This window comes from Colias croceus, chromosome 13 (assembly GCF_905220415.1).
Source record: "Colias croceus chromosome 13, ilColCroc2.1".
Lineage (NCBI taxonomy): Eukaryota > Metazoa > Arthropoda > Insecta > Lepidoptera > Pieridae > Colias > Colias croceus.
In genome coordinates, this window is record NC_059549.1 from 2,463,306 (window position 1) to 2,490,544 (window position 27,239).

The 27,239-nt window shown below is 31.2% G+C and overlaps 1 protein-coding gene across 1 annotated transcript in view; it reads right to left on the reverse strand.

Annotated features, from left to right (window-relative positions):
* Positions 1–3,634: 3,634 nt before the first annotated feature.
* The window catches only part of LOC123696639 (toll-like receptor 6), a 119,610-nt gene continuing 96,005 nt past the window's right edge, over positions 3,635–27,239 (reverse strand). The window contains exon 2 of the mRNA XM_045642961.1: positions 3,635–4,789. The gene's annotated coding sequence lies outside the window, so the exon portion shown is untranslated. The remainder of the gene's footprint in view (positions 4,790–27,239) is intronic.

The window sequence follows — 27,239 nt, forward strand, 5'->3', positions numbered from 1 at the left end:
GCTGCTTGAATTTTTAGGGATTAATTATTATGCGTATGGTATGTATAAAAAGCTACGGATTGTGAAACTTCCCCTGTTGCGTTGAACGTTTTAATTGTTACGTTGTAGAATTGAAATGTGGATTTTGTAGTTTAGACGAATTATTGCATCGAATACTATATTATTTAACAAACTTTTGTTTAAAAAATATTTAAATTATGCTAACGGTTTAGTCTGACTTGTCTTAATATGCTCTCTTTTTCTGTAATATACACGTTATAAGGATACCTTATACAGATTAAATTTTAGTTACATTAATCATAGTGAAACATTTCTAAATCAGGCAGTAACGTTAACTAGTTAGTTGTAAAAGCTATATAATAATTCATGAAAATGATATATGAGATCTCTTGAATCGCGTCGCACCATAGCTGATCTTCTGTTTTTATATAAAGTGCTAAATAATGATTTTGATTGTCCAGCGTTACTAACCAGAGTTAATATCAATGTATCATCTAGAGTTCCTCGTCAACCTCGTTGCCTTTTTAGTGCACCCTCTTATCGGACAAACCTTGGTAAAAACTCACCAATAGTCAGACTCACCCATGAGTACAACAAGCTCACTGCTATCTCGAAAGACATAGACATCTTCAGTCATCTATAACACGGTTCAAATCGTTAATCCTTCAAGTTAGCCAATGACAAAAATTTCTATTTATATCCTAAACCTGTATAATATTCTTAACCCTAGAACCCTACACTGTATTTGCCTATCCGATTTTCCTACATGGGGTGCTGTGGTACCCCAAAGTAAAAAAATATTGGAAAAATAAATAAAACAGAACTTGTTTTAAGTGTTTTATTATTAATGTAAGATAGGAACATGCGATTACAAATCAGCCTTTAAACTTAAACTAGATAATTAATTTGAGCACTTTTCACATACTTCAATTTGATGCTCCAAATAAATTGGAATTTGGCACTTGTTGCACCTTGTCTTGCTTTTTCGGTCCCTTATTCTAGGACAGAATCCACAGCGTCCTTGTGTATGATGCACCTGAACTGCGCTTTGGTTTGATAGAGGTTTTTTTAGAATACCTGATATGGATTCTTTAATATCCCGCCTCAAAGTTGGCTTTTGTAAACGGTCCTCCAAGTGTTTTGTGATTAGACTCAAGGCCAGTTGCTTTAAAAAAGTGCGACGATATTTTATTTGTGGCTTATTGTTTGCAGTTGAACAGTTGTATAAGACCCAAGAATTAATAGCAGTTGCATTAAGCAACCCATAAAAGAGGCAAAGTGTCCATCGTCTTGTTTTTCTCTAGACGGAATATTTTTTAGCCAACGCGTCAAACACGTCCACACCCCCTTTAGTTTTATTATAATATTGCATTATTTCAGGGAGCTGTACATCATCTGTCTTGTCTGGGGTGTCGTGAAGAGTAGATAACATGATAACTACTTTCTTTTGCTTTGATTTCGGTATTACAATTTTCCTTCACTGGGGTGTAGGAGCACCCCAACAACCACCTACACACGACTACGATGCACAGCGGTCGCCGCAAGACTGACCAATCAGAGGCTAATTAACCGAAGAGAAAATACACCGAAGGCTAAATCTGTGAATTAGAAATAACAAAAATCATAGCCTAAACAAAATGCTGTGGGGTGCTCGAGCACCCCGGGTAGGGTTCCAGGGTTAAACTTAGTAATGACTAGTTTTAATTAATTTTATTCTAATATAGTTGTCATACTAAACTCGAAATTTAAATATGTAACTACTCATTAAGTTCATGTATATAATTATTGGCTCTTTAAATTTTTATTATTTATATAATATTTTTATTAAATTGACTAATATAATTTAAAATCTGTAATAGTAATGCTTGTTTGATTTATATAATGGCTCTTTAATTATTATTGTTATATACCTAATATTTTTTAATAAAATGACAAATTGTAATTGAATTGTAATGAACATTGAACGCTGTAATTTCCTGTAATTAAAGGTACAGTAGATTATGTATTTTAATAAGATGTAATAAACGTGAACTGTGTCCTTTGTTGGAAATTCTTTAATAAATAATTAAATACATAAATAAATGTAGAGGCTTTTGGCATTCATAATATTACTAGAGCTTGCGTGTATGTTAATTATTTATTTATTTATTACCTATTTAACTATGTTTTTATTATGTATATAAATAAAATTTCAAAGGATAATAATTAACATTTTCCAAATAACGACGAAAATCAAGTCATTTTTGAATTCTACTGTACAATATTTTTCATATAGTTCTGTTTTAGTTGCCTAACGTTGATTTATTGAGATAATCTTTAAGATTTTCGTCTTCATAGGTTTACTTTCTTCTAGCGTAATGGTAGTTGGTTTACTTACTTCTAGCGTAATGGTAGTTGGTTTACTTACTTCTAGCGTAATGGTAGTTGGTTTACTTACTTCTAGCGTAATGGTAGTTGGTTTACTTACTTCTAGCGTAATGGTAGTTGGTTTATTTACTTCTAGCGTAATGGTAGTTGGTTTACTTACTTCTAGCGTAATGGTAGTTGGTTTACTTACTTCTAGCGTAATGGTAGTTGTGGTTTTGAAATAAATAAAAGATTATATTAATATGACTTTATTGAAAATTATACAAAATGTTAGATTGACAAGTACAATAATTCGCAATGAATTAAAATGATAAAGTAGGAATAAATTATCGATATATTTAGGAAATATGTTAAAAATTTTACATAGGTATATGAGAGAGTTATACTCGAACATTTTAAATTATATTTAGGGCTGATTTTTCAATCCTTGGTTAAAACTTATTCGTCGAATAACGTATTAAACTACGTTATGTACTAACGTTTTAAGAAATGTATTCTAATTGCCGGTATTTGACAGTTTACAGGTGACATTTTAACATTATCGTGTAATACTTTATTGGACAGGTAAGTTTTATCAATGGATTGAAAAATCGGCCCTTAAATGAATAAGGAATAAGTATGTATGTAATGTTCATATACTTACTTATAGACTTAGTTTTGGTGTTTCAATGCACTAATCTATTTTCTATGATGTATGATACCATAATATAAATAAACTGTATATTGCTTTATTAAAAATGAGATTGTAACTGTCTTATATTAGAACCTTTTATAATAAAAATAATTAAACAATAAAGGGTTTTTACATTAATTTAGTTTATAATATGTACATAACATAGATTTTGTACAGTTTTAACAATTACATACTAAATGTCGTGTGTTTTGAAACCCGAGGCATTCTATATTACAAAAATAAATCTTATTGTTATATTTTTATAGTAATACTTATTCTAGTTATACTTTACAATTCCTTTTATACGCGATTGAACGTATACGAAATATTGAAATTCAGCGGATATAATTTTTTTTCTGAAATAAAATCACAGCAAATTATTTATTTTTCTATCTAATTTTTCATACAATAGTAGGTATATTAATTACAATATTATTAGGATTTTGTTTCTTATTATACATTTTCATTTTAAACTATAACTATATTCTTAACAAGTACAAACAGTAATTGAATGCATGCACTTAACGATATAAAATAATATGGCCTCTTTTTCAAATATTTGAAAGTATTAAATAAATTATTTGTGAACATGATGTTTTAGTAACAAAAGTAACTTGTTGAAATACCTTGATTTAATAAAAGTAAAATGGAATATGAGGAGGATAATATGAGGATAAGAATATCTTTAAGAAATGTGTAGTATAAAAATTATAATAATATCATTGCCTTTATTTTCTAAGTAGGCAAGAAATTCGATACAAAGATAATTAATATATTACAAGCTACATTAAGAGAGAAGAGATAATAAGGAATTTTAAAAAACTGGGTAAATTTAGTAACAATATACGGACTACGACTATCTTGGATATAATTTACGGGTATAGGAAACTGTGATAAAATAGAGCTTCAAGTAATGGCCGTTAATTATATCGTTATCGAAGTTAACAAAGAAAAAGTTACGGCTTAAGATTTACATTGATACAGTACCAATAAGTCAATAGAATACATATTTTTAACTTCGCCCATAAATGGGCTATACTTTTACGTCATAAATATTCATTTTCTGTAACTAAGAAGTTTTACGCGCCCATCTCTGCAAATGCGGGGATATTAGCAAATTTATGAGCAAAAATGTAAGAAGATTCCCCTTCTGACGTGAATTTAGTACTCATATTTTTAACATCTGTTGAAATTTTCTTACTTAATAGAACTTATGTTAGAATGTGTTAGAATTTTTTGAAGATATTTTTGAATGTTGGTAGTGAAGGTCTTTGCAAATAAGTACTAGGGGAAACGTATATTGTCATACAATTTTGTTGGATTATGTACACTATTGTTACCGTTTAACGAAGTTAAAAGCCTGTCACACAACAGTATAATTTATTTGGAGCTAATGATAACTTATATTGAGTGACTAGAATATCAGTAAGTCTGTGTACGAAATTGTATCAGGCTTCTAACCTCTAAACTCCAAACGTCTAATCATAGTAATAACAAAATAAATATTCACCACGTAACACGTTACAATCAACAAACTTATCTAACGTATGTACAGCTAAGCTAATCCATATCGATGTATAGTTGCGCACAAAAGTCTATAACAATGCTTCTTCGAGCTGGTCGAAGGAGTCACACCATCAGTCACTCTCGTAGACCGTGGAGGTGGAACTCTGTCGGCGACTGTAGGGTGATGAGAACTCTATCCTGGTATCTGGCAGCCAGGTGTACGCAGCGCGTTCCGTGGAGGCACTGTAACAAAGATAGACAGTTTTATAAGCTGGTAACTACTGCTGGTTCTTTATGAGAATTGTCACGGTATTGGGGCAATGAGAAGATGCGTATTCCACTAAGGGACAAATGCTATCGACCAAGAAAATTGATGCTTAAAACTAAACATGGAGGAACCTAGAAGCCATAATCGACTTTTTATTTGGATAAAATATTATGAACTGGCACTGTCTTAGTTATTCATGGAGTTAGATATGTGAAATCAATAATTATGAACACGCTTGCAAATTATGCCGTTATATTATCAATAATAGTGTACAATATATTTCCTCATACCATATCCTCTGATCCAGCCCAAGCTATGTAAATTGTAAATACTTCGATTACCATTTAAGCATTGAAGTAATGTTGAAGTCAACCGTTGAATGTAAACTTTAATTGGACGCAGAACAACGCTGGTAATGTTCAGTCTGAAGTCTGTTTAGAAAGTTTATTACGTAGTTAGCGTTTAATGAACACTATTTGCTGTGGATTCACTACAACTGCAACTAGGTTACGTTTTTGTTATCGGGAAAATAGAGACCTAAGCGATGTTTTAAAAAGCAAAGCAAGCAATGTTCTGGCTTTTTGTTGGATTGATCGGGTTCTACACAGTTAATTGTAGCCGTTGTTCGTTTGAACAATTGACTTAATGTTCATCCGTTTTTAAAGGATGCAACAGAATCTTAATTGGATTAAATTAATTCAAAAATAAATTGAGGCATGCATTCTGTTATTAAAGAGAGCCATTTGTGCATGTCTCTCTTATATGTATGTCTTTTTCCTATGGTGTACAATAAAGCGTTCATTCATTCATCATAAGAAACCAGGAAGAACAATTTCAAAATTTTTTAAGATTGAATAAGCCTGTACAAAAGGATACAACGAACTTTGATTGCCGATTCCCGTAACATTTTCTTTGCAATCAATGCTCAAATACCAAGCGATACATAATTGTTGAAGACGAGCCAATAGAAGCGGTTCGGACGGTCAAAAGAAACCGACAAGACGCGAGTGGCAGTCGCTCGAAATCCAATTTGATATAAGTGCCTCCTGAATTAATCCAGCCACTTTGAGAAACGGATGAAAATTCTGGCATTTTTCACATTCTCCCATAAAAACGAACCTCTGAAAGATGAGTAATAGCTCACCGTGAGCTCTAAGGGCCTGCAAGGAATAATAATATTATGCTCGTACGAGAGCTTTTTAATACAAATGTTGAACTGTAGAAAGCGTAGCGTTATTTTAATATTTGATTCTGTTTGCTGTGTTTTATGAAATTTTGCTCAAGATAAACTAGGGCATTCGTGTTTTTGTTTATCATGTGTTTAAATAAATATAATAAGATTTTTGCTATTCTCAAGGGATAGCTCAAATACAGATGGTAGGTACAGAGGAATAGATAGCAATATTCCATCTAAAACATCTGTCTTTCTAGAAATTTACTATTCTGCTAGAACATTATAGTGTGCATAACGTCCTAATATAAATAGTTTTAAGTGCTCTGTAACAAAGTAACAATTAAACTATTGCTAGCAATTCCAGACCAAAATGATACAGCTTAGCCAAAGTTTTAGCAGTTATCAAAGCAATTAAATGTAAATGCTTATGCAGGGACTGTAATTTTAGAATCAAGTAATTAAACATTCAGAACTTACGTAATTAGCATTCAATTGAAATTGTTGCCAAGTTGTTGTAAGCTATTAAGAATCCTAGGGGTTGGATGCGGGATTTTATAGGCATTAAATTTGTACTGGGCAAATAAATGTATGCGATGAATGTGATCGATTTTAATGAGCGTATCGTAAATAACGTGGAATATGTACTGGACCATTAATTATTGATGTTTATTATACGGTCCGGTTTGATATGGTTTGGTTATGTTTACTTTTCTTTCATAGGATTAGCTGATGATTATTTAGAGGAAATATTTTGTAGATAAAATGTTTAGTAATGCGGTTTGATATTCAAGAATTTTTATTTACAATACTTTTAAATGTTAACACACTTTATTATTCATTAAGATTGTAATATTGTCAAAAAGACTGTTATTATAATTTATATAATTCTGTTTTATTTATTTATTACATTTTTTATCGGTTTCAATTAATCCATAACACAAAAATACATTTTTTGTATTGCCAATTACTTCGATATTTATTATTTCCTAAACGAACACTATAAATTGTATTCCTAGCAACAAATTAACAGCTCTATCATAACTACCAATTACGAAGCAACTATGTAGTTTCCTGAATTGTCTACCTGATACACTTTTATAACTTGTATCAACAACTTTGTTTTAAACTTCAACTAGTGCACTTAACACTTACTTATTGGAAAAAAGCAGGATTATTAACTTGGATGTGTTAACTTTTAATTGGAGCGTGATTGGTTATTTCTTTTAGTATTGAAGGTGATTATAGAGAAGTTTTTTAACTGCTTCCTCTGTCTTGGCTTATGAAACTTATGATCTATTTCAATATTGATTCTATCAAATTAGTGTGATAGTTCTTGTGAGAAGTATTCATACGCAAAATAAATAGGAAGAAAGTACGCTATATAATGAAATATACTTACGTAAACAATTTCTTTTTTGAATAAATAAAAAATTAAGACAAGGCGCTAATTGTAGCGATATTTTTGATGATCCATTAATATCGATGTTGCATCAAGTAATGAAACTCTGATGATGAGCTAAATATTTAAACACTGAGCGCATCCGTATTATAATTCCAAGAATACTATTATTGACATGTACCTTAAATGGGCATGGGATACCCTCTTCATAAAATACGATACCCATAAAATAGGTAAAGCTAAACCAAGGTTCTGTTAGCAAGTACTCGAACATATTTGGTTACCAGGTAGTCATAAACGTAGGTAGCTCCTGCGGTGGCACAAGGCGGGAATTGTCTGGGCAAACATAGCCGGTCAAATGGAAGTCTGTGTGAATGTATTCATTTGTACGGCAAACTCGATACTCGTTTCGTGTTCGGAGGAATGTTTATTATGGGATTAGTCATGGTTATTGTCTTTTGAACTATTATTAATATTTTGTCTTGTTAAGTATTGAGTGTAATTGACAAAAATTGGCTAATAATGCATAGAGAAATTGAGGGCAAAATTGTGTATCTTATAAGACGTGCTGTAATAATTATTGGTAATACAATTTATCATTATTATTACACCCTGCGGATTCGATTGCCTTCACTGACCGCTATAGCCAAATAGCTCTATCAAATACAAATTTTCATCTCAAATCTCACTTATTTTTATTTTACGACAAACATTAAGACTTGGAGGAAACGTTACTAATATGTATTACTAGCTGTGATCCGCGGTTTTACCCGCAGTGCTCCGCTCCTGTTGGTCTTAGCGTAATGATATAGAGCCTTCCTCGATAAATAGGCTATCTAACTCCGAAAGAATTTTTCAAATCGGATCAGTAGTTCTAGAGATTACACACACAATCAAACAAACAAACTCTTCAGCTTTACAATATTAATAATAAGTAAGTATATAAGTATGTATATAAGAATCAAGAATCTCAAATAGGACAGAAATATTTGAATTCCGAGGAAAGCATTCTACATCTACAATGATTGCTGTAATAAAAATCCCACACGATTTACGACACTAATTTGTATCACACAAATGCTATACCCACACAGATTTATTGCACTCAAAAAATAATGTTTAAATACAATATGTAAACTTGATTAAGATTCACCCGTGTCGAAGTGATAATTACAAAGAATCAATATTAAAAGTGTTAATGCAAATTGCACATATAAAATCATGAAACGCTTATAAAATGTTTATAACCAAATAGTATCTAAATATATTGATTATTCGTTATTTAGATTCAATAATACCAATAAAAAGTTAATAAAATTTGTAATTTAAATAATTCGAAGTGTAAATAATATATGTTAGATGGTTAGATATAAAAGAAATACTAATCGTCTCTAAAGGTTCTGTTTCCTTCAAAAATGCAGGAATAACTCCTGCACAATAAAAAGACAAGGAAACATATAGACTACCTATTTTGAGCATAAACTTAAAGCACATTATAATGTGGGCTTTATCTTGTCATTATTAATAAAGTTTACAAATCAACTAATCGGTATTATAATGTCTCTCTCTATTATTAATACACAGGTACCACCAGAAGGAAGCCACCTTTGGAAGGCTTACGTGGGGACACAGGTCCAACACGCAGAGGCTCTTTATACCTTAGATTTTGAATGTGTTGTGGGCCACCAGCATCATCATTTAGTATTATAATTAACCTTACATAATTTTAGGGAGTTATTTACTTTTACATCTACCGTTGCTTGTGCTAAATTGCAACTTCAATTTGAATTACAAAGTATAACACAAAGGCACACACTAAACATGATGGCCAAATAATTTGTTTGACTATGTCCATAAGAAATACTATGTTAGTCAAACCCAGGACCGGTCCCAAAGAATGTTTGTTTCACAACTTTTCCGGATGTACGGTGGCTTTTGTTAAATAAAATTGATTTAGCGTACGGAAATGAACACCTTTGGTGGTCTTGGGTATTTTGATTAACATTTACTTGTCTGTTACGTGACTCCGTCTCAATATTAAGGCTTATGTTATAAAATTCAGCAGCCCTTCTATTTACAAAAGCTGTTTGATGTTTTGGCTTTGAGATTTATTTGTTCTTTTCCCGTTCTGTATGTGTGGATTATTATGCGTGTATTATGATGGAACTGTTTTGTTGGGAAGAGAATTTGGTTAAAAAACGAAGGGAATGTATTGTGACAATAAGCGAGTTTGTTGTGTATTATTATAATATTTTGAATACGCTTAAGGTGTAGGTGTGTTCTTTTGATTAAAAAATCTATTGATTTCGAGTTACGTTCATGAAAAAGGTTCTTGAATGCACGATAAACTGTCCTTAAGTATTTTTATTTATTTATGGACACTTAAATATAGTTGTACGTAAAGGAAATCTGACAATTACATACAAAAAAAAGGAAGAGCACGACTTATTTGGCGGCCTTATCACTTATAAGTGATCTCTTCCAGGCAACTAGGGTAAATGCTTTTTACTCGTTAAATGACACAATCTTACTAATATAATCTTTTATAACATATAAAACTGACCAAACAAGAACAATTGAAGGGATCAATAACACAAATAAAAGTGGCTGGGAACAGAACTTTAAGCATTTCCCAATGCGTGTAACTGCCAATTTGGTTACCATAAATGCATTGTAAAATCCGATCAGCCCTAACTAATTGTACGCGAAATTGATAGAGGGATGATAATGTTGTTTGGGCGTCCCTGGTCGCCATGGCAACGGGTAATGAAGGTATCCCGGTGGTGTTGACTCAGCATGGTTGATTTTTAGGGTTGGAATTGCTTTAGTGATTGTGTTGTCTTACATTGCGTATTTTATGGATGGCAGAAACAAATGAATGTAGGTATTGATGTGATGTTAATTACAAGGTTTAAGGTACTTTAAATTATTGAATGAAATATGAATTCTAAGTCATAGAGACAAATTGAAGAGTTGGTGGAGGTTTTTATTAGATGTGCAAAGTGTCCTGATTAAGATGAACTAAGGCACTGGCATTAGTTTCACCCAAAAGTCCATAATATTCGCCATTGATTACATTCGCCATTGCTAAAAAAAATCTTGTTAACTTCGTAATATCACAAAGTAACATGATCGGAACAATATTAAAAAAGACGTTTTTGAAACAGCGTCATTTTTTACTTCGATCGTTATTCATAGCTCTACTATTTTAATTAAATATAATGTACATGAGCACGCTATGAACAAAACTTTCATCGTTTCGGGTTGTTTACTAAAATGTTAGCTATTTATCGTTGCGTGGGAATAATTATAGTTGAGTTTACCACAAATATGTATGGACGTAATTTCACATTTAATATGAAACTGTTTGTTTTCTTAAGCGGTATTAACTTTTTAGATAATATATCAAAATTGTTACCGAGAACTATGGTATCTATGATTAAGTAAATTGTTCTTTACATTTGCCGTTAGTTTGGTTTCGAAACGTCGTTCTTATAGTTTTTTTTTCAGGAATTTCAATACTTAGAAGAATAAATTAGGCCTGAAGATTATTTAAAATATAAAATACATATTTTTCGTTATAATTAAACCCCTACCAATTAAAACTTATTATTACAATCAAAGTTTTAACCGTATAATATTACAATTCAGTGGATTTGATTCAATCCGCAAATAGCTTCCCATAGCTGTTACACTAGTGATGTCCATTCTAATATCGACATCGCAAAATAATTTTTAATTTTCTGATTAATACAGTAATTAAGTCATTAAATATCAGATTAATGAAATAATGTTTTTTGTCAAAAACTGTGCTATATGAACACGTCATTTTAAAATGGTTAATTGGGTTATTCAGGAAATAAGTTTTAACAAAGGATTGAAAAATTATTAACCCTAAACATTATAATAAGCTAAGATATAATATACTTACTTTAAGCCTATCTGAATAAACACCTTCCATAAACAGTTGCCACATTTGGTTAAAACAAAATAACAACGATTTAAAACAAAATAAGTATATGAAAAGGTGGAGGCCACACAAGCAGGTATGGTGGCGCAATCCACATGTGCAATTTAAATTTTAACTTTGTTTAGTACTAGACTATTTCATGAGATTTTCTAATCTAGATCTTTTAATATCCGTAGAACCTTTTCATGAAACCAATTTTAACTAAATATTTTTATTTATGCAATGACTTCCAAAAACATCGATATCGATGTTTCAACGCCACATGCCTAGTTAGGAAATGACATAGTGCGTGATATGCGGAAACGTATTTAATGTAACAAGAGGGTGCGTGCGTGGGGCCGCACTAGCGCTCACACGTTGCTTTGTACGGATCATATAGTTGCGATTTGATGTACTGAGATCAACTGAATAATTTTATGGTATGAAGTTTATATGCAAAAAAAATTGACAGTTAACAAAATAAGAACGTGTTTGCCGAACCCACGCGTCAGAAGTGAAACTTCTTTGGCATGATACAAAGATACCAAAATCATCAGCATGGAGTAAATCCATGACGTGTCGGTATTGCCATGACGCAAACTTTAAATTTTTACACTCATCGCGCCTAAAGAAGTTTCACTTCAATAAAAATCATGGTTAGTGAAACTATTATTTGAAAGGGCCTTTGCATTGAATATTCAACATTTAGTACCTATAGAAATTGAGATGTAAAATATATTGTGTAGATAATAATGTGTGAAAATAATTGCCGTATTTCAAGCTTTATTATTTTATAATTTGATAAAAATCTTGGTTTTGCAAATGCTGGCATGTACGTATTAAAAATTCTTTAAAAAATTTCGCTATACACACAGTCAAAAGCTTGTAGTTTTTACAGCAGTATAACATCGTAACGCCTTAAATTATACAATTCACTAATTGGTTCCAAAGCGACCAATAAAATAGCCAATAACAATACCAAGAAATAATTGCCAAATTTCTATAGACCATATGGCGACAAAGCGTTATAAAATTCATTCGATCGACAGCTTATTAACGTATAGAATTCCCTTAAATAGCCTTGGGCTAAACCGATAATTTTAGGCCCCGGAGTGAGGTTATAGGAACATTGTCAAACGATTTACATTCCCTTTCAATGTTACTAGTTTTGTATGTAATTAGGCAGTTCCAACAATTTGGGTATGTTTTGTCAGCGGGTAACATTATTATTGCTTCGCTATTGGTTTCCATTCTGGTTTTAAAGCAAACGAAATGTGATGTTTATTTCAATGTTATTTAGACTATTGAAGCATGTTTCTGCCCTATTACCTAGAACTATTTATATGACATGCTTATTTCGTATGTACTACTGTACTACGTGTATATTACTACGAAGTATTATTTAAAATCTCTCCGTACCTTATTAATAATATCTGTTGTATTTCTTTTTGACTTTGTACCTTTAAAAAGTTTAATAAATGGGATATTAACTATAGTGTCATATAATAAATACATAAAATTAATTCGCTAAATCCGACTACAGCAAAAATCATATTAAACGAATCTAATGCGCAAACAAATACGCGTGAGAAACATAAACAAGGAAATACATTACAACCCCATCAATGCGCTATAACCATTACATTATGGCCGTTAATAAAAAATAATTCATAAAACGTGCCATAAATAGTGGCTTGCAACAAAATATTATAATAAATACACCCCGAGTTTAGTAACACGGGGCACGCTTAAATATATGTACAACCCTACGTTTAAAAGTGACAGTTAATTCATTGAAAGACACAAATGTACAATTATTATTTATTATGACCCCAAATGTTGGTAAAGAATACAAAGAGATATACGAGATGATTTCATCTTGCCACATTTAATTGTTCACAATGGGTGAACAACAAAAGCTAAGTTTTACATTTGTAACAGTTGCACTCGATTGACATTCATAGATGCGGTGGATGCGGTTTTAATATAGTTAGAGCTCTTGCAAGCTAAATTATTGCGGTATTAGAATATTAGATTAAAAGTTTGGCCTGTTTGTAGGTACTAGATTATTTAGCCAGTATCCATAATGGACTTACTAGTGAAAAACTCAATGAAACAAATTACTTTATTGATAAAGTTATTTCAAATAAACTGTAGCCAACGGATAGAAATGAAAAACATTGTGTACGTTTATCTACATCGATAAGGTTTATTTATTTGAGAAATTCGCAAATAATACAGCTAATTAGTGGCTCTCCCAATACATTGGAATAAAAACGAACATCGAACTCATTATCGTCCATATATTAATACTGAATTATCAACATCATTATGTGTTATAATTCCTTATTCACGTAGCCTTAGGCTAGATCTCCTGTTAAAACCAAAGAATTTGAAAACTAAAGCTCGATAAGCAAACCGCATTCACACCGTATGAATATGAAGATATATTAATCCAGGGGTTAAACTGTTATTAAAACTATGATTAATGATTGGTGTTAATGGGCAGATTACGGAACGGGCCTCGAAATTCGACCGTGACATCGAGCATATATTAATCTTCATCATTGGACAGTTAGTTAATTTGGTTTTACATCTTTGTTACTTGAAATATGACGGTTAAAGAGTTACTTGTATTATGTTCACGTCTGAATATAGTTTATAAGCCATATCGTCTTTTAAAATACAGACTCGAATAAGAAATAACTATTAAAAAACAAAATGGACCGTTAATTCTAAAAAGCTTAATTTCTAATGTATAATGCTCGTATACTATTTTAACCTAGTGTCTCTCAATTACAATTGAAACCACTCTTTATATCAACTCTTATGATTTCCTTTTTCCTGAAGAGCGATAAAAGCGCAAACAGTCCGGTATTAAAATTATAACTCGCATAAAAACTAGCGTAGAAAACAATTTTAAAACACAAAGTAGCATTCTTAGAGCAAATTTAATATCAACGGTTGAAAAGGAATAAAAAATGATACAAAGGTAAGATTTAATATCCCCTTTTATATCAGGGGTAGGTCACCCCTTGCTTGACCAGTGTTGTGGTAAACAATCGGATGACTTAATAAGGGTGGTTCTTGTGATCTTTGTAAGTCAGGAAGAAATGCTATATCTCTTTGATTGTATTTTACTGATGATAATTAATTGGAAAATGTCATACTAAAACCAACTAGGTTAACTGTTTTATAAAATACATTATATTATTGTTCGCGTCATGGCAATACGTTCACGTCATGGAGTTAGGCGACGATTTTAGTACATATTTTTGAATGTTACCAAAGAAGTTTCACTTCTGACATGCGTGCTTGGCACACACGCTCTTTTTTATTTCATAAAATAAAAAAAGACGTGTGGCACTCGGGGACTGCCGCGGTTAAGCTATAGCATAGCATGCCTTCAAGCCACACCTCCGTGCCCGTCGGAGTGGGGAGCGTGAGGTTTTTTCGTTACGGAATATCTGGATTCGGTCCCCGCGCTCAAGGTTCGCGATAGAAGCTATGCAATAGCTTAAAAATATGTGGAATGAGTTTTAATTTAGATATAATTTTTTACAAACCTCTATTGATAAAACCAAAAGAAAATAAAACCAAATTACATCATAATATTTCGCATAAAATAATCATATGAGACAGATATGATTATTTTATGCGAAATATTATGATGTATCGCGTTACTTTATCAAACTGTAATACACACAAAAACAACAACTAATAAACTCAAACGAAACAAGCTATAAAAGTATCGAAAATATTAATTCCCAGTCTCCGGACCACGACGTAAAATTTACGATTTTGTTTATTCAATTCCGATATAAGTTTGTTTATCAAAATCTCGGGAACTCCCCTAATGGAAGCGAATAATTTTGTGTGCGTCGGTTAAACTTGAGCGTGGTACGGAATTTTGTTTGGCAATAATGAGATAATACAAGTTTGAGTTTGCTCAATTGTTTGATTACAAATATAATCCATGTAATTTTATTGAGAGCAAACATTGCGTTGATGAAAAAAGTACCCTGGGAAATGTTTATTTTCATCTAATTACATTAATTCTTGACTACAAATTCTGCGATGAAGTTAAAATTGTTGAAGGAAGAAGGCTTTCGCTCTACCAAGACTAGTGTTAAAATGTTAAGTTTGTTATACATTATGAAGCAACAAATAAAAATATATTTGGAATATTAGCATAATATGTTCCCTGTGTGGTTCCCTGTTTATTGATTTATGTAAGCATAAATAATATTAATTTCTTAGCAAGTAAAAATTAATGATAAAATCTTTGTTACCTACGTCGCTACCTACGTCAAAACTCAAAGCAAGCAGGAACAAATCTTACTTCTCAAACTAATTCGTTATTTTCTTTACAAAACGTTAACCCTCGTTTGTTTATTTAATGAGTCCTAATGATTTTAGTAAGTCATTTCCTGGTAAATGAGCTGTAGATATGATGTGTGAATTTACAAATGATTATGAGCTATGTGAGTATGGCCGCCAAAAATTGTACATTCAAGAAAAAAAAAATGTCCTTGTCATTTTATATAGCACCAGATTTTTTTATATAGTAATTATGGTAGTTTTTATATAGTTTCAGCTTCACTATGTTATATTTATCATTATATTAATAATTTAAATTAATTTTGAGTGCCTTTAACAAGCTCAATATTTTTTTTTTGAAATGCTTATTTTCCTTTCCATACTAAAATCATGTGTCCCACTTAGTCATCTCACACTTTGAAGTCACAAAATTATGCAAAAATCTATTGATACCTGTAAAATTTTGGTATTTCTAAATTATTCTGTAAACTTGTGGATAGTTTTAACAAGTTCTAATAAAAATAACATAAAAGAAATTAATATAAAACTCACTTAAAACTATGTCCCACTTTTTTTCACGAATGATACTTCACGCACGGTTACCATGAAATAACACCCTAAATAACTAGATATCCAAGCCACAAAAATATTTTTAAGTAGTGGCAACACCGATTTACATGTTGGCCAACCTTTAGAAGAAAAATCGCCATTTTGTTACTGTCAAAGTTAATCGAAAGGTAGTCGGCATTTTTGCTTCGCAACATTTTAATAATTTTGAGTGAGAATTATGCAAGGTAAGAATACAAATTTACTATATTATTTAAATTATGTGTGTAGCTTTAGTGACCTAGTAACAAATCAAACTATGCGGCGTCTTATTACTACAATGCTTTGGCGAATAAAGGCTTTTTAGGTTATGTCCAACCATATTTTTATTCACGAATGATACCATGTGTTACTATTGTGTTACGTAACATCCGTGAGCGGCTCTTAGGGGTAGTACTCACTAGAGAATCTAAACTTAAAAATTTACTTTTTTACATAAAGAGAACCCACTTCAAAAACTATCATGTTTCGGAAGTTAGTAACTTTTTTACTATAATAATTCGTATTCGTAATTAATATCATAAGTTGTGAATGATTCTTGCATTTGTAAGTATTATAGAAATACAAAATTTGAGAAATAAAACTTTTTCTTTAATATTTAAATTTGTTTTATTGAGTTTTAAAGTAATTTAATCAAATAATTTAATTAACAATATAAAACAGAAATGTAAAAAAAATCTCCTGCATTATTAGTTGTAATGTACACTAGGCTTAACAAAATCACGTATGTTACTATCAGTCACGTATGTTACGGTGTGTTACGACTTCACGACTGTTATTGTACAATATTAGGCGGCCATACTCATGTATGACTTCCGGATGGAATAGACCACCCAGTTTAATGAGAAATAAGCTATAATTAACGAACATGTTCATATTTGGTTTTTACCATACTGATAGTTAACGCTATAATACAGAACCAAGAGCCTCTGAGCCGTTGAGAGAGATTTATAAAATTTTGCTTGAATTTATGTGATGTCAATATAATATTATTATCTTATGATTGTTTTACTATTTGTATGTAAGAAGCTGTATACGCAATTTATTACCATTATTTAAAACTATGAATAAAAACATAAAAGAATGATATAAAAAAGGTGTCAAATAAACGCTTTTTGAAAAGGCCTTTACAGTTGTAATTATAGCGTCACGTGCGTGCACGAAAAAGTTTGTTAACAATTTCGTTAAATTGAAGAAACATACGCTACGTAATAATTTCGCATATCAAACTCAACAATTATTCGAAAAAAAAAACCAATATATTTAATCAATAAGTTTAACAAGAATACATTTATATTCACTTAATAAACCCCTATATTTCCAACTTCTATGACAAAATGAGTCACAAATGGCCCTACAGAATCAACCACCGAAAGAGTTTTATTGCCTCTCAGTATGTGCAAGATTCAATAAAAAGCTGCACATGCGACCGTGATGAATGAAATTTTGATAATAAAATTAGCATAATCGATACATTGAAGTTATTGCACCCTCGTTTAGTTTGTATTGGCAATGCAGCTTATGATTGATTTTAGTTTAGCAGTTTAGGGGACAGGTTCAGGCAAATAAGGTGGCTTATTCGAACGGTTGGTGTGTTTGTTTATGGAATGTTTATTATTTTAAAGTTTTGCAGATACGAGTATTTAAAAGTACTGACTGAATATCATTAATTAAAGGTGGTAAATATTGGCGTGAGTGTTAATTTCGTCAACAAGTTGGAGACTTGATAAAAATGCAAACTAAATTAATTTTTCCATAATCTTAGCAAGATTCTTCATCCATACTAATATCTAATTGAAAGTTCAATTCATTCAAATATAATATTGTATATATAAACGTTTATGTATAATTATAATATGATGGCAATGACGTAATTGTAATATGTATTGTAAATATGAGTAGACTTTTTCAGTGCAGAGCATTTTTTATTTAACAGCGTGATTTGCTTTACCACTTATATATCACCTCTAGTACAACTGTTTGTACAGTCTACAACGAATATCGGTCACCAATATTGTTCAAATATTATTGTACAGTCCACAAATAAAACTGAGCAGCAATTAAAAAAAATAACTTAAACGTTAACAGTTTATAAGCTCATTTTTACGTGAATATACACGCCTATATTTTTAATTAGTTTAACAGATGACCCATATGACATAACTACGGAACTTTTATGGCTGACCGTACAGATGGCACATCTACGGAACTTTCGTTGCCGACCGTATACCTACATGTACCTACACTTACCACTAATTTGACTAACAGGCATCAATATCAGGCATGTGTAAACAGACAATAGTGACGTTATATTCAAAGCTTTGAGCTTATTCCGGCTCATCGGAGCGAACCTGTCATTGTGATGTAACATGACAAACTGGTTTATAATATGGCGGTTATGTTAATTTACATGTAACAAGGGAGATGTGATTGTGTTGCACTTTTGGTGTATCAGGAGTTATCCCTTGTGGTAGATTTGTGAACATTGTTGAGCAATTGTATAAATTGCAAAATGGACTCAAATACCGTATCCATTATTTTTAGTCTTTCATAAAACTTTGTAGGTACTGATAATTTTTGTTTCTTTTTGGTCGCCACAACCCGTGCGGAACGGAGGCGAACAGTTTATAGGTTCTACAACAAAGAATATCTACCTAATTAAACAATTTCTTACGTAGTTACATACATTGATTGCTCATTTTTTTTTAATAGAGGCAAATATCTCAGACCAATCTTTTGAATATTTTATATTTTTCATTTATTTTTTATAATTACCAAGAAAACTTGCAGAAAGATTAAAACGTATAACCACAAACTAAGAGTTTAATTGCATCGTTAATTTTAATTTATTCAGTTCATTCTCATCTACGAACTTAGACAGTGACGTCATAGCACATAATGCTACAAATTCAAGTTAGCTGACCTAATAAATTTATTGTGCCATAACTAGCTATTAGTCTATGTGCATTGTTTAGTGTTTCCATTGTATAGGAATATAAAGTATACGTTATTGTTCTCTTTATTGAGATTTCCATTAATGTGGCTTTCAGTAGGTTTATAGTATGGCAATATTAATGAAATACAAATAAAGAACTACGATATAGAAAGAAGGAAACACATTTTATGGTATTAATTATTATAATGATGATCGTAAGTGTAGAATTGTGTTTTAAAATTTTGATATATTTTTTATATAAGTAATTTTGAAATTAATGAAGTACCTACTATAATTATTATATTTATTTTAACGTTATTGTTGATTATCAAGATAGAAGGTGAGTATTATTATGTTCGTTTATTATGTCAGCATTTATCATACCCATATACGAAAACTGATATTATGTTATGTCATGAACAAATAAATTAAAAGAAGAATGTATCCGCTACAAAAACGTGTCGCAACATTCAATGGACACTTCTAGACTCATCTTACACCATGAAGATTTATTTAGGCCGCACTAAATCATTTCTGAAACATTATTCAGTGTGGGTTTCTATTTGAATCTATTTGTAACCAAGTCACGGTGGGAATTAGCAACTTTTCAGTGTACAGTTTCGTGGACAGGGTATTTTTACTAACCTAATTTGTAAGACATTTTACGGATTAGTTTCGGAAACACGAGAGACTTTTGTAATTATTAATATAGAAATACTAATATAGAATTCAAATACCAAATTGGGTTATTGAGAAAATCTTTTAAAAACTTTTTTTCTGTAATTTGCTGATGCTCATTTGTAATGCAATAATATCTATGAAAAGAGGTTTTATCGAATCACGTAAAGGACAATAGTCAGAAATTTAAACTCTCATTTACTAGTAACTTACTTAGTAGCAAAGGTAATAACTGAGTATCCATAAATAATAATAATTAACATTATAACATATTAATAAAATAGTGAAAGGTAAGTTTCTTAATTTTCATTTGATAAATACAGTTCCAATTTCTAAATTGCGTATACAAAATTAAGAATCATACACATTAGATTGTAATAAACATTCGCGCCCCTCGCATAAAAAATCTAATGTCACTGCAGTGCGGTACAGTCACATACGACAAATCAAACCGACCCCAATGATTAAACAATGCTCGTATAAATAAATGGTTCTGGTAAATATGGGGAATAAATGCGCTTAGATTGTAGTTTGGCTTTAACAGATGTATAAAATTGTAGGCATTTTTTGCATATCACTTTTTGGTTAGTTTAAGGAACGTTTGCGTATGATTTCCTATCAAAATATGTTTTAAAGTTTTTGTAATTTATAGAGCTTCTATAGTTGTTATTTTTTATGAACGTTAGCATACGAAGAATATGATAAATCTATAGATAATCGATATTCCAGGTATCGTTAAAGGAAGGAAAACATATTATAGGTGTGTGATAATTTATGAATTTTCCTGATTCTTATAATCTATTCTTGATTAGTTATATCCCTTAGTCTTTGTTAAAAGTTGTTTTTCAAGTACTTTAGACTTCAATAGTTTCACACATTAGCCTTAACCCATTGATCCCCAAGCGGCCCGATCGGTCCCAGACACAATAGATTTCTATTGTGTCTGTGGTTCCGGGACCTGAGTTAATAAGCTAAAACTATATTTCAAAGGTAAACATTTTATACGCTACTGAAAGTCCGATCACATATTTACTTTAAGAACATAAAGTTCGCAGATAATGTCGCGTATTTCATAGCGTCATAAATTGCCACTCATAAACTACGAGCGTATGGAGTATCATTAAAATTATACGTTAATGAGAATATAAATTACACCTGTTATTACCATTACGACTTTGCGTACACGTTACTTTTATTGCTTTTCAGTCCTAGTACTTGTATATTGGATTATAGAAACCTACTGCTTTATTGAGAATTGTGGATTGCATTCCTCGTAATTTGCTTGGTAGAATGAAAATGGGAAATCATGCAGTTTTTATTTTAAGTGCATAAAATATGCTGCCAAATAGTAGTGTTACTTTAATCATCTCTTTATAGTAATCAAACGTATGCAGTTAACCAAAGATATCAAGAAGCATATAACAAGCGTAATAAAATATCAGAATATAAAAAATCTTTTGTGGAAAGGTAAATATATAAGGTAATGATACTCACAAAATTACTTTGAAAATATTATAAAATATTGGTGCTGATAAAATTAATGCTAGAATATTAATTGAAATATCGTGCAATCATATTAAATGTTCGTTACTTTGTACAACATTCATTAACTTTCAAATGAGAAGCAGATGGAAACAAATAAGATAATTTAGTGTTTTAATCAAACTGTACATTAAAATGCGTACCACATAAATAACTCAGCATGATTCGTACAGGGCTGAAAACTTTTGATCCCCCGCCATAAATCCCCATCAAAATATAGGGGATGTAACCAGCTTAAGCTTAACTGTGACTAGTGGCTCCAAGTTTAGAGCTGTTTCACACAAACATACGATTATGATTTGCGTGACTGATGGCTCGTAGAATATGTCTGCGCTGTGTTTTGTGGTACAAACTTATTCTGATTTTATTCTTGGTATGAACTTTAATATTAAGTGTTGTATTCCTTCTGTTTGAAAAATGTAGAGAAAGTTTTATTTTTCAATATATTTAGCATAAATGTTGATTAAAAGTCTCTCATTAATATTTTGTGTATGCTTATTCATTGCCTTAAACTTTTACATAAATGAATATTCTTTATTTTATGATAATATTGTTGCCTTTTTTTAATACGAATCTTGATGAAATAGACAGTTGAAATATATGCGAGCACCCCTCAATATTTTTTCTATAGAGTTTGTTCGCGCGGTTCGTGATTATCGGTCAGTGTGACGTGCCATTAAATATACTAATAATGATAAATACACTAGCTAATTCGGAGCTTTATTTATTTTGTAGTAACAGTGTTTTGTCATAACAAATGTTTGTTTGAATTAGGTATGTGGGATGGCAAATATTGTTTCATATTTCGTCTCTTGTTTCAGTAAATAGATTTGTATAATCTAGTTCTAATCGTGTTTATTTCGATGTTCTATTGTTAGCTTTGGAAATAAATATGAAACGGTCTGTTGTACGTGATATTCGATACAAACTCGTATTATAATAAATTATCATTTTGACAGTCACACTGTAGAGACTGCAAATGTGTGTGTTAACGCTTTATGGTTGGCACATTTGTGACTAGCGTAAAAAAAATTCGCGTTTTTCTGATGAAATACATCCGTAAACAGCACAATATCTAACCATTTTCTACGAAAAACGATAATCACAAATCCAAAATAATAAAATTACTTTAAGTCAATTTGATTAACGTTGTCAATCTTCGTTGCGTATCGTCCTTGCAGAAAAATGCGGACCATTTTTAGGCTGATCGTGCGGGGTGAGGTAAGTGTATAATTTTGGCGGGAGGCGGAGAGTGTCCGTTCTGTAGCGTTTAGCTACTATTATGTATTCTGTGATATTGTATCGTTGAAATATAAAATAAAAAAGTGAAATTCATTCCAAAGCTCGATCACTATATAATATTATGTTCGCTTGTTAGTTATTAAACATCAACTGTATGAACATTTATGCATTTTGTATGCTTACGGACATGAAAATGAATATATTTTATACTGTAATAAATCTCTATCTAAAGGTAACACGTGCAGAAGAGTAGAGTACAGGGAATAGGAATAGAGAAATCATTAGAGCGTTTTTCTGCAATTACAACCTGAAGGTTACTGAGAAGTGAGAATACAAGAAAATAATGTTTTCTATGAACATGTTTGTTATGAACATATTTTTTATTGCAAGTTGCTTGTACCTTCTCTATATTACTATTAATATTTTCTAGTACAATTTTTTGCTAGTTGAAATATAATTATATGAAGCGTCTATAAGTAGATGTTTATTAACATCGTGTCGTTGGACAATATCAATTACCGTCGTGAACGAGGACAATTTCATGTTAATCATGTCATATTAACGCGTTATATGCTCACCAAATTGTTTTGTGAAGAGATTTTATTAAATTTATAGGATGCTTTTTACAAGCGATACTTAAATATAATATTTATGAACATACATTCCATCTGTACAGTCACGTGGTCTCCTCTGAAAATCAGTGCAGCAATACATTTTAAATAATGGTTGCTGCTTTGCTGACGAGGAGTCCTTTTTGCTACCATTGCTATCTTTTTAAGCTATTGCATAGCTTCTATCGCGGGCCTTGAGCGCGAGGACCGAATCCAGAAATTCCGTAACGAAAAAACCTCACGCTTCCCACTCCGACGGACACGGAGGTGTGGCTTGAAGGCATGCTATGCAATAGCTTTACCGCGGCAGTCCCCGAGTGCCACACGTCTTTTTTGTTTTTTTTTCTGTTTTGTGTGTTATATTATAGGTACTAAGATTTATATGTTGTACATGGTGGCAAATAAAACGTATTAATAAACGTAACATTTCTATTTCTATATAATAAGTATATTTTTTAAATTGAATGAAGTTAGGGTTTATGTTATAATTATATTATATAATATTTAAATTATGTCACTAAAATTTCGATGAAATCCGTAAAGATTGATCACAATTTTGTGCTTGTAATCACTCTAATTGACTTAAGTCGATGTTGGTATCGACTTTAGTTAATAATCCTCTTCTATTTTAGTAATTTTTAGGCCAATTACTACGCCAAGCTTCTTAATATTAACAAAAGCTTAGAGCAAAGTAAAAATCCTGCAGATATATTATTTTTAAGGCCAATTTACTACGCTTAGCGTAACACAACAAAAGCTTAACAAAGTAAGAATAATTGTACAAATATTATAGTTTTATTATAGAAAGTGGTATAAATGCTAAAAGCATACCCTTACAAAGCAATGCGCAATGGTGCGTCCCTTGTGGTGACGTAATGACGTCATTTGCCATACTTTGACTCTCAATGGAACTACGGGCTTGCGTATCGATTTTATATTCAATGGAGGAACTTTTTACGGTAATTATAAATGTTATCAGTTTAACAGATTTTATAACATAATGTTAAAGTCACTATAAGTTCATGTTTTCAGTTTTATTAATAGTTTGTTTAAATAAAAATACCTATTAGGTACTATGATTAATATTTTGCTATAACGTCTCAGATAAAACTAAAAACATAATATGATTCTTAGCACTGATACAAAATAAAAACCTTACTTCTATGAAGAATATTAATTATAGGTTTCACACAACATACCTAATCATAACAGTAGTTAACTTTTCTTTTTACCTAAAACAATATTAATACAAGACGTATATATTAATATTAACACAAGTATAATAGATATAAATTATACTTAAGCAAAATCAATGACCGTAGTTCGTAGGAAATCAATTGCCAATACATTACAGGAGACAGACTAAAATGATTTCGGTGTCACTAATGCGTGGTCCATTACGGAGTCCCTGAGGAATAAAAATGCTCAGAAAAACTCTATAGATGCTCCTTGCTCTATAATCAATAGGATTTTTGTGATCATAGGAAACTGTTTATATTATGGAGTGGGTACAAATATGTTAATAATCAGGATAAGTGAAATTTTCGGCGAGGAATAAATAAAAACATTTTTAATATTTTCATCATTGTTTAGGTACTAATTCTAGACGGAATTTCAAAAAGTCCTTAGTTCCATATATACAAAATATTTTTCAGTTTCAGTGCTCAAAGGTATTACAATCAAGCTTACTTATTTGGGACTAGAATTCGCTCGCGTTTTCAAAGAAAAACCCGCATATCTATTTACGGGATAAACAGTAGTTTATGTCTTATTCTGTGTCTGCATCTACCAACACGTTGGGGCTTAGATTATAAGAGGTAACTAATATTAGGAAACATATTGCGATACGCCCACAATAATGTCATCACCAAAAACCACACATCGGAAGTGGAATGGGAAAAGGAAGGGTTAATTAGGCTCCTTACACGTGCAAAGCAAAATAAGAAACTTCCGGAAGATTGTTAAGGAGTGAGAACCAATTTTTAACGCCATTTTTATTATATCTTAGTTTTAAGGAACTGTTGTTATATTTCGAAATTCCTTATCGTAATAGACACTAAATCCTTCCTTCTTATATGATAAATGCGAAAGTTTGTGAGGCGGGATGGATGGATGTTTGTTAATCTTTCACGCAAATACTACTGAAGCCGAACAGGGTCATGTTATTTTCTAGTAGTTCGAGTAAGTTCCATATTTTAGCGATTATCTTTTCTTTATAATTCTTATAGGTGCTGTACACGGGTAGAGTGAACTAGCATACTACTCTACCAGTTTTAGTAGAAATTGTATTACCCTACTAGTACTGGTGTGTCTACATAAGTATAGTAAGTAGGATAGTTAGTACTCTACCACTCTACTCTACCATTTACTCTACCCGTGTACAGCAGCCATTATAGATAAGCTTATTGAACTTCATTGTAGTAGTTAAAGAACATAATTTTCATAGAATTTACAGCACTCTTTTTATAATCCTTAGATAAAGTCGTTTTTAATAAATGTTGTAGGAAATAACCCAAATTCCTTTATATTTGATACGGCAGTATCGTTAACAGGATATGCTTCATTAAGGACCACACTTCCTTGAGTTAAAGTATATTCATTGTTATGTAGAGTATGTACATTTTCGACATAATCTATAGGTAGATACTAATATTATAAAGCTGAAGAGTGTGTTTGTTTGTTTGAACGCGCTAATCTCGGGAACTACTGGTCCGATTTGAAAAATTATTTAGTTAATTTATCGAGGAAGGCTATAGGTATACATCATCACGGTAAGACCAACAGTAGCGGAGCTACGCGGGTGAAACCGCGAAGCGCAGCTAGTAATGTTATAGTTGTTAGAAGAATTTCCCAATGATTTTGTGATTTCGTTTTCATACATTCAGTTGCAACCAGTATCGTTCTTTCGTCACATTTTTAATTCAATAGTTATTTGTATAAAAAATCAATAAATTAATATAACTGCTTTCTACTAAACAAAAATCACTAATAAATTAAGTAAAGAAACAATAAAGTATGGCTAGTTGGTTCCGATATAAATCCGTATCGGGTTAAAATTTATAATGTTTTAGCGTCGCCTACGCGCCTCCCACGTGATTGTTTGTCAACTAATTAAAAGTACTCGTGTTAATATAATCCGGTTTCAATGTCATTCTTAACATGATATTATTTGCTTGTTTGCATATCAAGTGTGTGATCATGTCAAAATAAAGTGGAGTGTATTGAAAATATAAGCCAACTGTTGGATGATAAACTGTATTCACATAAAATTTAGATGATTTCTAAATGATAGCAAATTTAGCCAGTGTACACAAATATAAATTCTACCTATAAAATTATATATGTGAAAGTTTGTCTGTCTGTCTCTACTTCACGCCTAAACCACTGAACCGATTTTAAATCCCATAGGAACGGAAAATATGCGGGTTTTTCTTTAACCATGCGGGTGAAGCCGCGGGAGTAAAGCTAGTAAACAATATGTTTTGAATCGAGTGATTATTATTAGATTGAGAGAAGATTATTATTGTATTTTTAAATCTGTTTATACCGTTTGTTTATTTTTCCGTTTATTTGCTAAACTCATTTTCATAAACTGTCTAATTGAGATGTATGGGCGCAGAAGGTCGAACAATTTTTTTTACGAAAAATAAATGTGAATGGCTGTGGTATTGAAGATAAGCAGTAGGCACTTACATGTAAACACAATTGTAACTAATATGTCATAATATGGGAATTAATTATACCAGAACAAGAAAACTATATTAAAAAAAAAAACAAAAGAGATGTATGCTTAACTTTAACAAAAGTTTAATAAGAAATATATTTGTGTACAACACAATGAAAATTACTTTACTATTATACTACACGAAATTCTTGCGGGCCTTTATTACCAAATTCCTTCGCAAACATTTATACAGGTCTAGAATATTCTGTGATAAATTCTACATCGTAATTCTCGTAATATACTGC